Raw genomic sequence first — 12467 nt, 5'->3', positions numbered from 1 at the left:
CATAGCAAGTAACTCCAAACTTGACCTTCGTGTTTGATTGAGTCACTTTCTTCTTCTTAAGTACATTCCGAATTAGTTTGACTAGTTTGGTGGTGATGTCGTCATCTTCTGAGTTTGATTTATCTTCGGACTCAGGTTCAATTTGGCACTAGGCTTTTGGTTCCCTCCTTCTGTTTATACCTATCACGCCCCAAAGGAATCCCTACAAGAGGAACGGCAACATCTCCCCTGTTTCGATGACAATCTGAAGCATATATACATTACTAACAAAATACATCAGTCCACACGGTTGAAATATACACAACCACGCAGTTATATATATATTAAACAGCCCGCACGACTGTACTACAAACATAACCACGCAGTTATATATAAAACAGTCCACTCGGCTGTACTAAAAACACAGCGAAAAAACAAACGGAAAGACCATACAACTAAAACAACACAATGCGTGCCGACACGACTTAAACACAAATACAACCCAAAAATCAAAGAAAATAGCCACATGGCTAAACACCATCATAATGCTAAAACAATAAAGAATATATGAAAAGAAATCATGATGCGAGGTAAACTGTCTTCTGATGTGACGTGGGACCAGTAGACTGGATACCTCCATGCAACTGTTTAATCATCTACCTGTAATAGGAATAATACAATGGGGTGAGTTCAACAACTCAACGGGCATCAATCTAATATGCATAGTAAGAAATAGCTACCAGTAATAATCATGGAGTACAGTCTCCTGAACAATAGTAGATAATGCAAAACTGAAACAAGGAAAGAAGAACTGTACTCACCAGGGTCTCCTATCATGACATAAGGGTGGGAACCACACCAATAGATGCATGGTCATCAAACCAAATACATCATGTATCCTGTATGCATGTCAATCATATGCAACCACCAAAATGTAACATACATAATGCAGTAAGCACAAACAATAAATGCAATCCATGCATATGATGCAAAAATGACATGGTCACCTCTAACGCTAGTCAGTCATCTCACACGCGATGGTGAGACCGGGTAGGGCAATGAAACTGTGCACTTTGGCATCACTACTCCAGAGTGATCGAGTGGACAGGATGCTGTCGGAGCACACCTATCCTCGTACCCCAAATCATAAGTGGGGAAGCTCAATGTTCTCATCTCCCTGAGACAGTCCAGAGGAGGGATCCCTGTCGTGCTACCACATTACGTCACGCTACCCATGAGCGGACCAACGGAGCACTGATAGAGCAAACTACCACACACCCTACCTGATATACCACTAACCCATAAGTGGTTGTGTGTGCAGATCCATATAACTAGTGATGTGCTCAACAATAATGGAGTCGACAATCGCTTAGCATGCAATTATGTAAAATGATGCATAATCCTATGCATGTAAATCCTAAAAATGCCAACCCTCCCATAATTTGTACCAAAAGGAAACCAAGTCCATAACAATGATCTAAGCACACATGCCAGAAAATAAACCTAGGTACACATGTAAAGAAATAAAGCTAGGTACACATGTCAGGTAATAAAGCTAGGTACACATGCCAAGTAATAAACCTATGTATAAATGCCAGGAAATAAACTAGTAGCTAGACTTGTATCTGATAATACATTGAATGCCACTACATAAGTACACATGGCAAGAAACAAGAAAACATAAGCGTGAATGCAGAATATATAATAATAAGGGCAAACTACGAGTATCAAGTAGTGACATACCAAGAAGATATAAACATAACCATTACTGCTAGTTATAACCTACTAAGTATATCAGAATGACAATATCTAAAGAGATAAGTCAAAGGTACCCGCCTTAAAAAAAATGGAGATCGTATCTGAAATAGATCCCACGTCGAGACACCGTCTCGATTCAAAGTCATGTAATACATGATATACGGATTTAGCCAATTACATATAAATTAATTAACTAAAATCAAATCCCCAACCTATATAGGGTAACTCCAATCAAAATATGATCATCGCTTAACCTCCAATATATGTTTAGGTCTCGGTAAAACAATTCACCACCTAAACTTGAGTTAATCCAACTTTAACCCTAAGCATTCCATAATCAACTTAGGATAAACAAACTTGAATCAATTCCAATAACTCACCTAAATCACAGATGCTCCCCTGTTAGTCCACTACCGAAGGAATATATCATAATTTGTGATCGAATCCAAATGTAGCCACTGCCTCCCAGACAATCACTCTAAATCAACACTAAGTAAGAGATCAATTGCCTAAATCTACTACTAGGTTTGATGCATACCTCAATCCGGCCGTCAGAAGCCCTAAATTTGTGATGGATCGAGCTAGGTGAGGCAGCTGACCACTCTAAAGCATGATAGCTTGGCTTCCTCTCCTATAGTGGCAAATCTGACCTCCACATTCCATGAGGGATCATCTTATTGTGGTGGTCGGAATTCTATCATGGAGATGGCCGCTGCAGCCTTAGATATTCTTATGGCCGAAAAATAGAGATCGTCGGATATTCCACAATCGGTGCCTGCGATCAATCATCGGAGATAGAGGCTGTGGCGTCCCGTGGCAAAGAGGGAAAAGAAAGGGCAATGGCCTCACTGGATCGGGTTAGGGCATAGGCGGTGGCTGCCAGTGGTAGAGCAGTTTCTGCGGCGCTCGCGTGGACGGCGATCAGCTGGTGGCTTCACACGGTTCTGTGGAGAAGGGTGGCGATGATGGCTGAGACTGCTCTGGTGAGTCGTCGGGTGGCTCGGCGTCGGTGATGGCGCAAGAGAGGAGAAGTCGTGAGGGGCTCGGGAAAGGTCAGCGATAAATAGGGGAAGAGGAGAGGTCAGGTGGAGAGGGCGGCGGTCGGTGCTCCACACTGAGAGAGAGGCGGCGATCGGGCAAGAGGGGAAGAATCGGGCTCGGGTGAGGTTAGGGAACGGGAGAGAAATAAAGAAAAAGAAAATAAATAAAAGTTATTTAAAGAATTTCAATATTTCCTCGTTTAATTGGGATAGCTTAACAGGTTTTTTCTTGGTCCAATAATTGATCCCTTTAAATTCGTCATACAAATTTCGAAAAATTCCCATAAAATTTCTGAAAATTCCTAAAAATTTCGTTAATGTTATTCCTCAAATAACCTTATTATTTTATTTATATTTTGTTCAGTATTTTACAATACCTACGATAAAGGAAATACTTTTCTCGATCGAAGGTGTATTAGTCTGTTCATGTAATTCAAATTCTAAGAATAATTCATCTAATTTAATAATTGAAAGATCCTTGGATACTTTGTAAGCATCTACCATCGATGCTCATAAGGTATTCCTTGGAAAAGCATTCAGCATGTACCTGATTACGTCGCAATTCTCCACTTTTTATCTGATCGAGTGGAGTCCATTAAGAAGATCTTGGATGCAAGCATGTTGCCGGATCGCTGACTCACCTTCCTACATTTTTATATTATATAATTTGTTTAATAGTAGATCTTGCTTGCTTACCTTCATGTCGGAAGTACCCTCATGTAGCTCAATCAATTTTTCCCACAGATCCTTTGCACTTAAAAATGGATTGACTCTGTTTAGCTGTAGCGCCCGAAAATTCTCAAAATTATTTTAGAAATATTCTATGATTTTTCTGGAATTTTAGGATATTTTTACAGAATTTTTAGAGTAGCAGAAGTAGCAAAAATAAATAGAATCGTAAAATAACCTACGCGGGAATTGAACCCGAGACCTATTGGGTCCTACGCCTTGTGGTGAACTCTAGTAACCAAGTGAACCCAGCAGGGCCGTGCTGAAAAAAGAGGGAACCAATTATATTTATATTTAAGTTGGTCGAATTAAGCACTTAATATAAATAGGGACTTTAAGTGAAGAGTTATTATTTTTTATCGGGAACTTTCTTTTCCTCAAACCCTCACCCGCCGACCCCTCTTCTCTCCCTCATCCTCTCGGAGCACCAAGCCCCAAGGGCTAGGGTTCCGTCCCAAGGGTTCCAAGAGAACCTTCCGGTGACAACTCCGCCACGAGGACACTCCTCTCCGCGAGAAGAACACGTAGACGCGAGGAGATCGATGAAGGGATCTTCTCCACCAGAAATCTAGCTATCAGATCGTAAGGAAATCTAGCGCAGGATGTAAGAAACCCTTCACCTGCAGTATAAGTAGCTTTCGTATGATTTCATGTTTTAGTTTAGTAGTATATGGATTTTTGAGCACATAGGGTAAGTAATAGCGCACACCAAGTGCTCGATAGTAGGTGCAGCTCATTTAAAATGTAACTTAGGCATTTTAATAGCTCAGTAAATGCAATAGAAGCATTTTTATAGCATGTCCAGTTTTATTACTGTTTTATGGGACTACGGTCCAATGGGTGGGCTCCCACAGTCGCCTCTAGGTTCAGATAACCTAGCTCTAGGTTCAGATAACCTAGAAATAGCAATATAAGAAGAACTCAGCTATAATCAGTATTTTATTTTAGCAGTGGCACTGTACTGGATTAGATATCCATTGGGTTGGGCTCCCACAGTCGTCCCTAGGTTTAGATAACCTAGTAAACCCTACTAAATTCGGGACTTACAAACCCGAGTCTAGTTAGGGATGCGCGCACAGCAAGTACAGTTGCCGGGCCCATCAGCAGCATGATTATGTATTTTTATCTAGTATGATAATAGCTTTCAAACTCACAAATCATCAAGTGATTATATTTTTAAAATCAGTTCTAGTTCAGCTTTAGTTTAGTCGTTTCTTATTGACATTTCAGTTATAGCCAAGATTAGCTTTTGGTTTCTATGTTTTGTATGAAAGTATGTCATGTTTTAGCATGTTTAGCACACGTTTCAAATATCATGTTTTCAAAGCATAAATTGCATCGTATGCATGTTTTGTGAGGTAGATGGTTTCTTACTAAGCTCTCAAGCTTACAGATACTCTTTTCCTTATACTGCAGATAAAGATAAAGGAAAGATGGACTAGTGGAGGTTGGAGGTCAATGCGATGAAGATGTGTGTGGAAGGAACCTGGAATAAAGACCTTGGAAGAACTAGAACATTTAAGAACTTAGTGTTTCTTATCATGTTACTCTTTGCTATTTAGTTATCTAAATGCATGAAATTATAGAAAATCTGTTTAGTTTGTTAGTAACCATGTTTAGAATGTTAGTTGTTTGCTATTAGAATGTTTTCCAGTTATTTTAGAACTTGTGTATGTGAGTTTGGCATTAAACAGTGCTGAAATCAGAGTTTGTTGCGAAATCAGAAACCCCAATCGATCAGTGGATCGATTGGGGGCCCTCAATCGATCTGTGGATCGATTGGGAGCCTGGTTCCGTGAACAGTAAGCTTCTGGATCGATCAGCCGATCGATCCAGTCGCATTCTGTCGCGAATAGTAAGCTCCTGGATCGATCAGCCGATTGATCCAGTCGCATTCTGTCGCGAACAGAGAGTTTGGGGATCGATCGTTCGATAGATCGGGGAAATCGCTCCTGCGAACAGAGAGCTCTGGAATCGATCAATGGATCGATTGGCCAGTCTGGATCGATCAGCCGATCGATCCAGAATATTAACCCGAGCACAGTAGCCATCAGAATCGATCCACGGATCGATTCAACAGCTTGCAATCGATTGAGTTCAATCTGGATCGATTGGGAAGCTGGGTTTCGACCAAGAGACCTTGTAGTTCAGCTCCTTGACCATAGGGGATGCAGGATATGCCATGTATACCTTAGATTGCATCCCTTAGCACATGTAGTACCAAGAACTTGGATTAGCTTAGAAAGGTTTTAAATTGGTACAGTTTTCCGCACCTAGACTTAATAATGGTCATGGATATAGCTTAGCACAGCATAATGTGACGGTCCGGCCTTACAGCCTAGCCAGTAGAAGGCGGGTCGTTACAGAGTGGTATCAGAGCAGAAAGTTCCATACTTCCTACACACACATCAGCATTGAACCTGCAGCTTCCAAGTAAGAATACCTCTCACTTTGTTATGTTTATTGCTTTCATGTTTGTAGATAACTAAAGTATGCTTATCTGTGATAGTACCTAACATGATAGTATTAGTTATGTAAACATGATGCTTTAGTTATGTATGTCCTTTGTTTCTTTAGAAATGGCACGAGGACGCCCAGCTAGAAGGGCACCAGCTACTGAGCCCCAGCATGAGGCAAGCAGTTCAGTGCCTCCCCCAGACCTTACAGCAGTAGTGGCTCAGTTACAGAAGCAGCTAGAAGAACAGCGACAAGAGATAGCCACCTTAAAGGCTAATCAGCAGAATACTCCCACTGTCACCCCGGAACCAAACATAGCAACCCCAGTAGTTATAGAGGTTCCACCAGTCCAGCCTACAGCACCAGTAGCCCCAGCAGCAGAGGCAAAGAGAGAAGCCTATCTAATCCAGTGGCAGAGAGTCAAGCCCGAGAACTTCTCAGGCACTAGTGAACCATGGGATGCTCAAGCCTGGTTCAAAACACTGGAGAGTACGATGGAGCTTCTGGACTGGCCAGAGCATGAAAAGGTGAAGTGCGCCTCCTTCTGCTTGACAGGACATGCACGTGTGTCGTGGGAGAGAATTAGAGCGAAGTGCCCAGTGAACCAGATGACATGGGCTGACTTCGAGAAAGAATTCTTCGAGGAGTTCTTTCACATGCGGGTCACAAACCGTCACTATGACGAGTTCACTGAGTTTCGTCAGGACAACCTATAAGTTGAGGAAGCCATGAAGAAATTCAATAGACTGGCTTGTCTATGCCCCGAACTAGTCAGCACGGAAAAAGAACGAGTCCGGTTGATGCTCAAGATGCTGAGGCCAGAAATAGCAATGAACGTGGCTGGCGGCGTTCATAGGCCGCAAACCACCGAAGAGCTAGTCGGCAGTGCTCTGACCACCGAGCACTACTAGAACAGTATCAAGCAGCAGAAGCAAGTCCTCTCAGAATCCAAAGGGCAAAGTGGCTCAAGTACAAAGAAACAACAGGGCCACAGCTTTAACTGGAAAGGGAACCCCAGCAACAAGCGCAAACCAGGGAGTTACCCAAAGGGTGGACCAGTTAGCAAACAGCCTAGTTATCCCAAATGTGCTACTTATGGGAAATTTCACCCAGGAGTTTGTCGCAAGGGCGCACGAGGATGCTTTGAATGTGGACAAGAAGGGCATATGGCTAAGCAATGCCCGAACAAGATAAGTCTTCCTCAACCACAGTATGGAGGCCAGCCAGCACAGCTACATCAGATGCAGGCTGTTTTAGATGGTCTACACATCAGCCAGGGCAGACTAGAAGCCCCTCCAGCTATGACGAATGCAAGGATCTACTCCTTAACCAGAGAGGACGTAGCGAATGCCTTGACAATTGTTACAGGTCAGATTAGTATTTTACAGCAAAGTGCAACTGTCTTATTCGATACTGGGGCAACCCATTCTTATATATCCAGGGCATTCGCCGAAAAGTTAGCAGTACCCCAGAGGTATTCAGTGGTCAGTTTTTGACGACGCTATCTTCGGGAGAATTTATGGCGTCCACACACTGGCTCCGGGCAGTGCCAGTCATGATAGCAGACAGAGAACTCTTTTGTGATCTGATAGTGCTAGATATGACTGATTATGATGTCATCCTTGAAATGGACTTCCTGATCAGATACGGTGCCTCTATAGAGTGCCGTAAACAAAAAGTCGTATTCCAACCTGAAGCAGAAGTGCAATTCGAGTACATCGGAGAACCAAAGAGAAAGGCCAAGAAATTTCTCTCAGCTCTGAAGGCACAGAAATTGTTAGATTCAGGATGCACGAGATTTTTAGCTCATTTAGTCAATGCCAGTCAGGACAAGGACCAACAGCTAGCAGAGGTCCGAGTCGTATGTGACTACCCAGCGGTCTTCCCTGAAGAGTTACCAGGCCTAGCACCAGACAGGGAGATTGAATTCGAGATAGAACTTGTTCCCGGTACAAATCCTATCTCCAAAGCACCTTACCGCATGGCTCCAGTAGAACTGAAGGAACTTCAGGAGCAATTACAGGAGCTGCTTGACAAAGGTTGCATACGCCCTAGTCACTCACCATGGGGAGCACCTGTATTGTTCGTGAAGAAGAAGGACGGGAGCATGCGCCTGTGCATAGACTACCGGGCATTGAACCAAGTCACCATCAAGAACAGGTATCCTCTTCCCAGAATAGATGACCTGTTCGATCAGCTAAAGGGAGCAGCAGTGTTATCTAAGATAGACCTCAGATCAGGTTATCATCAGGTGAAAGTTAAAGAAGGCATATACCCAAGACAGCATTCAGGACTAGACACGGACACTACGAGTTCCTAGTCATGCCCTTTGGCGTGACAAATGCTCCAGCTACTTTCATGGACCTTATGAACAGAGTATTCAGGGACTACCTAGATAGATTTGTTATTGTGTTTATCGATGACATTCTTATCTATTCAGGAACTCAGGAAGAACACGCAGAGCACCTGAAGATAGTATTGCAGACCCTTCAGCAGAACCAGCTGTACGCCAAGTTCACGAAATGTGAATTTTGGTTAGATCAGGTGTCCTTCTGGGTCACATCATCTCAAAGGATGGTATCATGGTAGACCCCAGTAAAATAGAAGCTGTGAGTAACTGGAAAAGACCCAAGAATGCCAGTGAGATCAGGAGCTTTTTGGGACTAGCAGGTTATTACAGAAAGTTTGTAGAGGACTTCTCCAGAATAGCCTCCCCACTGACAGCTCTTACCAGAAAGAACAGAAAATTTCAGTGGACAGAGGACTGTGAGAACATCTTCAGCGAGTTAAAGAGGAGATTGATCAGTGCTCCCATTTTGACTCTACCAGCCAACACCGACAGCTTTGATATCTATAGTGACGCCTCTAAGTTGGGACTAGGAGCAGTACTGATGCAAGAAGGTAAGGTGATCGCCTATGCCTCCAGACAACTCAAGGAATATGAGAAGAATTACCCTACTCATGACCTTGAGCTTGCAGCAGTAGTGTTCGCTCTCAAAATTTGGAGACATTACTTGTATGGAGCTCAGTGCAGAGTGTATACAGATCATCAGAGTCTGAAGTATTTCTTCACTCAGAAGGATCTGAATATGCGACAGCGTAGATGGCTAGAGCTGGTCAAAGACTACGACATAGACATCCTCTACCACCCAGGAAAACCCAATAAGGTAGAAGACGCACTTAGCAGAAAGTCCAGTGCTACCTTACTATCCCTAGCAGCCATGTCACCGCCCCTACAGAAAGAGATCACAGATTTTGGTCTTTAACTTATAGTGGGACAGCTCTCTACTATGACATTAGCATCTAACCTGCTTGGTGACATTCAGACAGCTTAGGAACAGGATCCTGAAATTCAGAAAACCAAGCAAGGGTTAGCAGAATCAGAAAGTAGAGAATTCAGAGTGTCCGATAGTGGGGTACTATACTTTGGTGACAGACTCTGTGTTCCAGATCAGGAGGAACTAAAGAGGAAGATTTTAGACGAGGCTCACAGGACTCCTTATGCGATGCATCCAGGTTCCACCAAAATGTACCAGGATCTAAAGAAACGTTTTTGGTGGCCCGGGATGAAAAGAGACATTGCTAGATATGTTAGCACCTGTCTGACCTGTCAGAGGGTCAAGGCAGAACATCAGAGACCAAGAGGAGTTTTGCAGCTCATCCAGATCCCGGAATGGAAGTGGGAAGATATTTCCATGGATTTCATAGTGGGCTTACCCAGAACCACGAATGGTTTCGATGCTATTTGGGTAATAGTTGACAGGTTAACTAAATCAGCCCACTTCTTATCTATCAGGATATCCTACTCCATGGAACAGCTAGCTCAGTTATATCTCAAGGAGATCATCAGACTACATGGAGTCCCACGGACCATTATATCAGATAGAGATAGTAGGTTCACCTCTCACTTCTGAGAGTGTGTACAGACAGCATTGGGCACCAAGTTAAAGTTCATCACAGCTTTCCATCCTCAGACAGATGGTTAGACGGAGCGAGTAAATCAGGTACTCAAAGATATGCTCCGCGCATGTGCCCTAGACTTCAAGGGAAGTTGGTGCAAATATCTGAGTTTAGCAGAATTTGCATACAACAATAGCTATCAGGCCACTATCGGTATGGCACCTTACGAGGCTCTCTATGGGCGGAGGTGTAGATCTTCAATCGGCTGGTATGAGAGTGGTGAACAGAAAGAACTAGAATTTCAGACAGATCTAGTAGCAGATACCACAGCAGCCATACAGCAGATTCGCCAGAGGATAGAGACAGCTCAGAGCCGCCAGAAAAGCTATGCTGATACACGGCGCAGACCCTTAGAGTTTTCAGTTGGGGATTCAGTGTTCCTCATAGTAGCTCCCATGAAGGGAGTAATGCGTTTTGGGAAAAATGGAAAATTGAGTCCCAGATATGTGGGACCATACCTTATCACTAGAAGAGTTGGCAAAGTAGCATATGAGCTAGAGCTACCACAGGAGATGTCAGCTATCCATAATGTATTTCATGTCTCTATGCTGAAGAAGCATATCCCAGATGCCACCCTGGTGATTGAGCCCCAGTCGGTACCAGTCCGCGAAGACCTCAGCTATGATAGTCGGCCAATTCAGATAATAGACCGAGCAGTTAAGAAATTACGGAACAAGGAGGTACCATTAGTAAAAGTCATTTGGCAAAATCACACAGCAGAAGAGGCAACTTGGGAGACAGAAGCTAGTATGAGACAGATGTACCCAGAATTGTTCTAAGTTCGAGGATGAACTTTTTATAAGGTATGGGGGATTGTAGCGCCCGAAAATTCTCAAAATTATTTTAGAAATATTCTATGATTTTTCTAGAATTTTAGGATATTTTTATAGAATTTTTAGAGTAGCAGAAGTAGCAAAAATATATAGAATCGTAAAATAACCTATGCGGGAATTGAACTCGAGACCTATTGGGTCCTACGCCTTGTGGTGAACTCTAGTAACCAAGTGAACCCAGCAGGGCCGTGCTGAAAGAAGAGGGAACCAATTATATTTATATTTAAGTTGGCCGAATTAAGCACTTAATATAAATAGGGACTTTAAGTGAGGAGTTATTATTTTTCATCGGGAACTTTCTTTTCCTCAAACCCTCACACGCCGACCCTCTTCTCTCCCTCATCCTCTCGGCGCACCAAGCCCCAAGGGCTAGGGTTCCATCCCAAGGGTTCCAAGAGTACCTTCCGGCGACAACTCCGGCACGAGGACACTCCTCTCCGCGAGAAGAACACGTAGACGCGAGGAGATCGACGAAGGGATCTTCTCCACCAGAAATCTAGCGATCAGATCGTAAGGAAATCTAGCGCAGGATGTAAGAAACCCCTCACCTGCAGTATAAGTAGCTTTCGTATGATTTCATGTTTTAGTTTAGTAGTATATGGATTTTTGGGCACATAGGGTGAGCAATAGCGCACACCAAGTGCTCGATAGTAGGTGCAGCTCATTTAAAATGCAACTTAGTCATTTTAATAGCTCAGTAAATGCAATAGAAGCATTTTTATAGCATGTCCAGTTTTATTACCGTTTTATGGGACTACGGTCCAATGGGTGGGCTCCCACAGTCGCCTCTAGGTTCAGATAACCTAGTAAACCCTACTAAATTCGGGACTTGCAAACCCGGGTCTAGTTAAGGATGCGCACACAGCAAGTACAGTTGCCGGGCCCATCAGCAGCATGATTATGTATTTTTATCTAGTATGATAATAGCTTTCAAACTCACAAATCAGTCAGGTGATTATATTTTTAAAATCAGTTCTAGTTCAGCTTTAGTTTAGCTCAACATGTTTCAGTTTAGTCCTTTCTTATTGACATTTCAGTTATAGCCAAGATTAGCTTTTAGTTTCTATGTTTTGTATGAAAGTATGCCATGTTTTAACATGTTCAGCACACGTTTCAAATATCATGTTTTCAAAGCATAAATTGCATCGTATGCATGTTTTGTGAGGTAGATGGTTTCTTACTAAGCTCTCAAGCTTACAGATACTCTTTTCCTTATACTGCAGATAAAGGTAAAGGAAAGATGGACTAGCGGAGGTTGGAGGTCAATGAGATGAAGATGTGTGTGGAAGGAACCTGGAATAAAGACCTTGGAAGAACTAGAACATTTAAGAACTTAGTGTTTCTTATCATGTTGCTCTTTGCTATTTAGTTATCTAAATGCATGAAATTATAGAAAATCTACTTAGCTTGTTAGTAACCATGTTTAGAATGTTAGTTGTTTGCTATTAGAATGTTTTCCAGTTATTTTAGAACTTGTGTATGTGAGTTTGGCACGAAACAGTGCTGAAATCAGAGTTTGTTGCGAAATCACAGATCGATTGGGGGCCCTCAATCGATCAGTGGATCGATTGGGAGCCTGGTTCCGTGAACAGTAAGCTTCTGGATCGATCAGCCGATCGATCTAGTCGCATTCTGTCGCGAACAGTAAGCTCCTGGATCAATCAGCCGATCGATCCAGTCGCATTCTGTCGCGAACAGAGAGTTTGGGGAT

General features: G+C 42.9%; 1 long non-coding RNA gene across 1 annotated transcript; it reads right to left on the bottom strand.

The window, feature by feature from the left end:
• Positions 1-297: 297 nt before the first annotated feature.
• Positions 298-2921, bottom strand: LOC121992383. Its single transcript, XR_006114874.1, has 2 exons — positions 2118-2921; positions 298-639 (listed from the first exon to the last, which is right to left on the bottom strand). It is a non-coding gene; the product is annotated as an uncharacterized LOC121992383 (long non-coding RNA).
• Between the last annotated feature and the right edge of the window lie 9546 nt (positions 2922-12467).

The sequence above is a fragment of the Zingiber officinale genome, chromosome 6B (assembly GCF_018446385.1).
Source record: "Zingiber officinale cultivar Zhangliang chromosome 6B, Zo_v1.1, whole genome shotgun sequence".
In the NCBI taxonomy this organism is placed as follows: Eukaryota; Viridiplantae; Streptophyta; class Magnoliopsida; order Zingiberales; family Zingiberaceae; genus Zingiber; species Zingiber officinale.
This window is presented reverse-complemented; position numbering and strand designations above follow the sequence as displayed.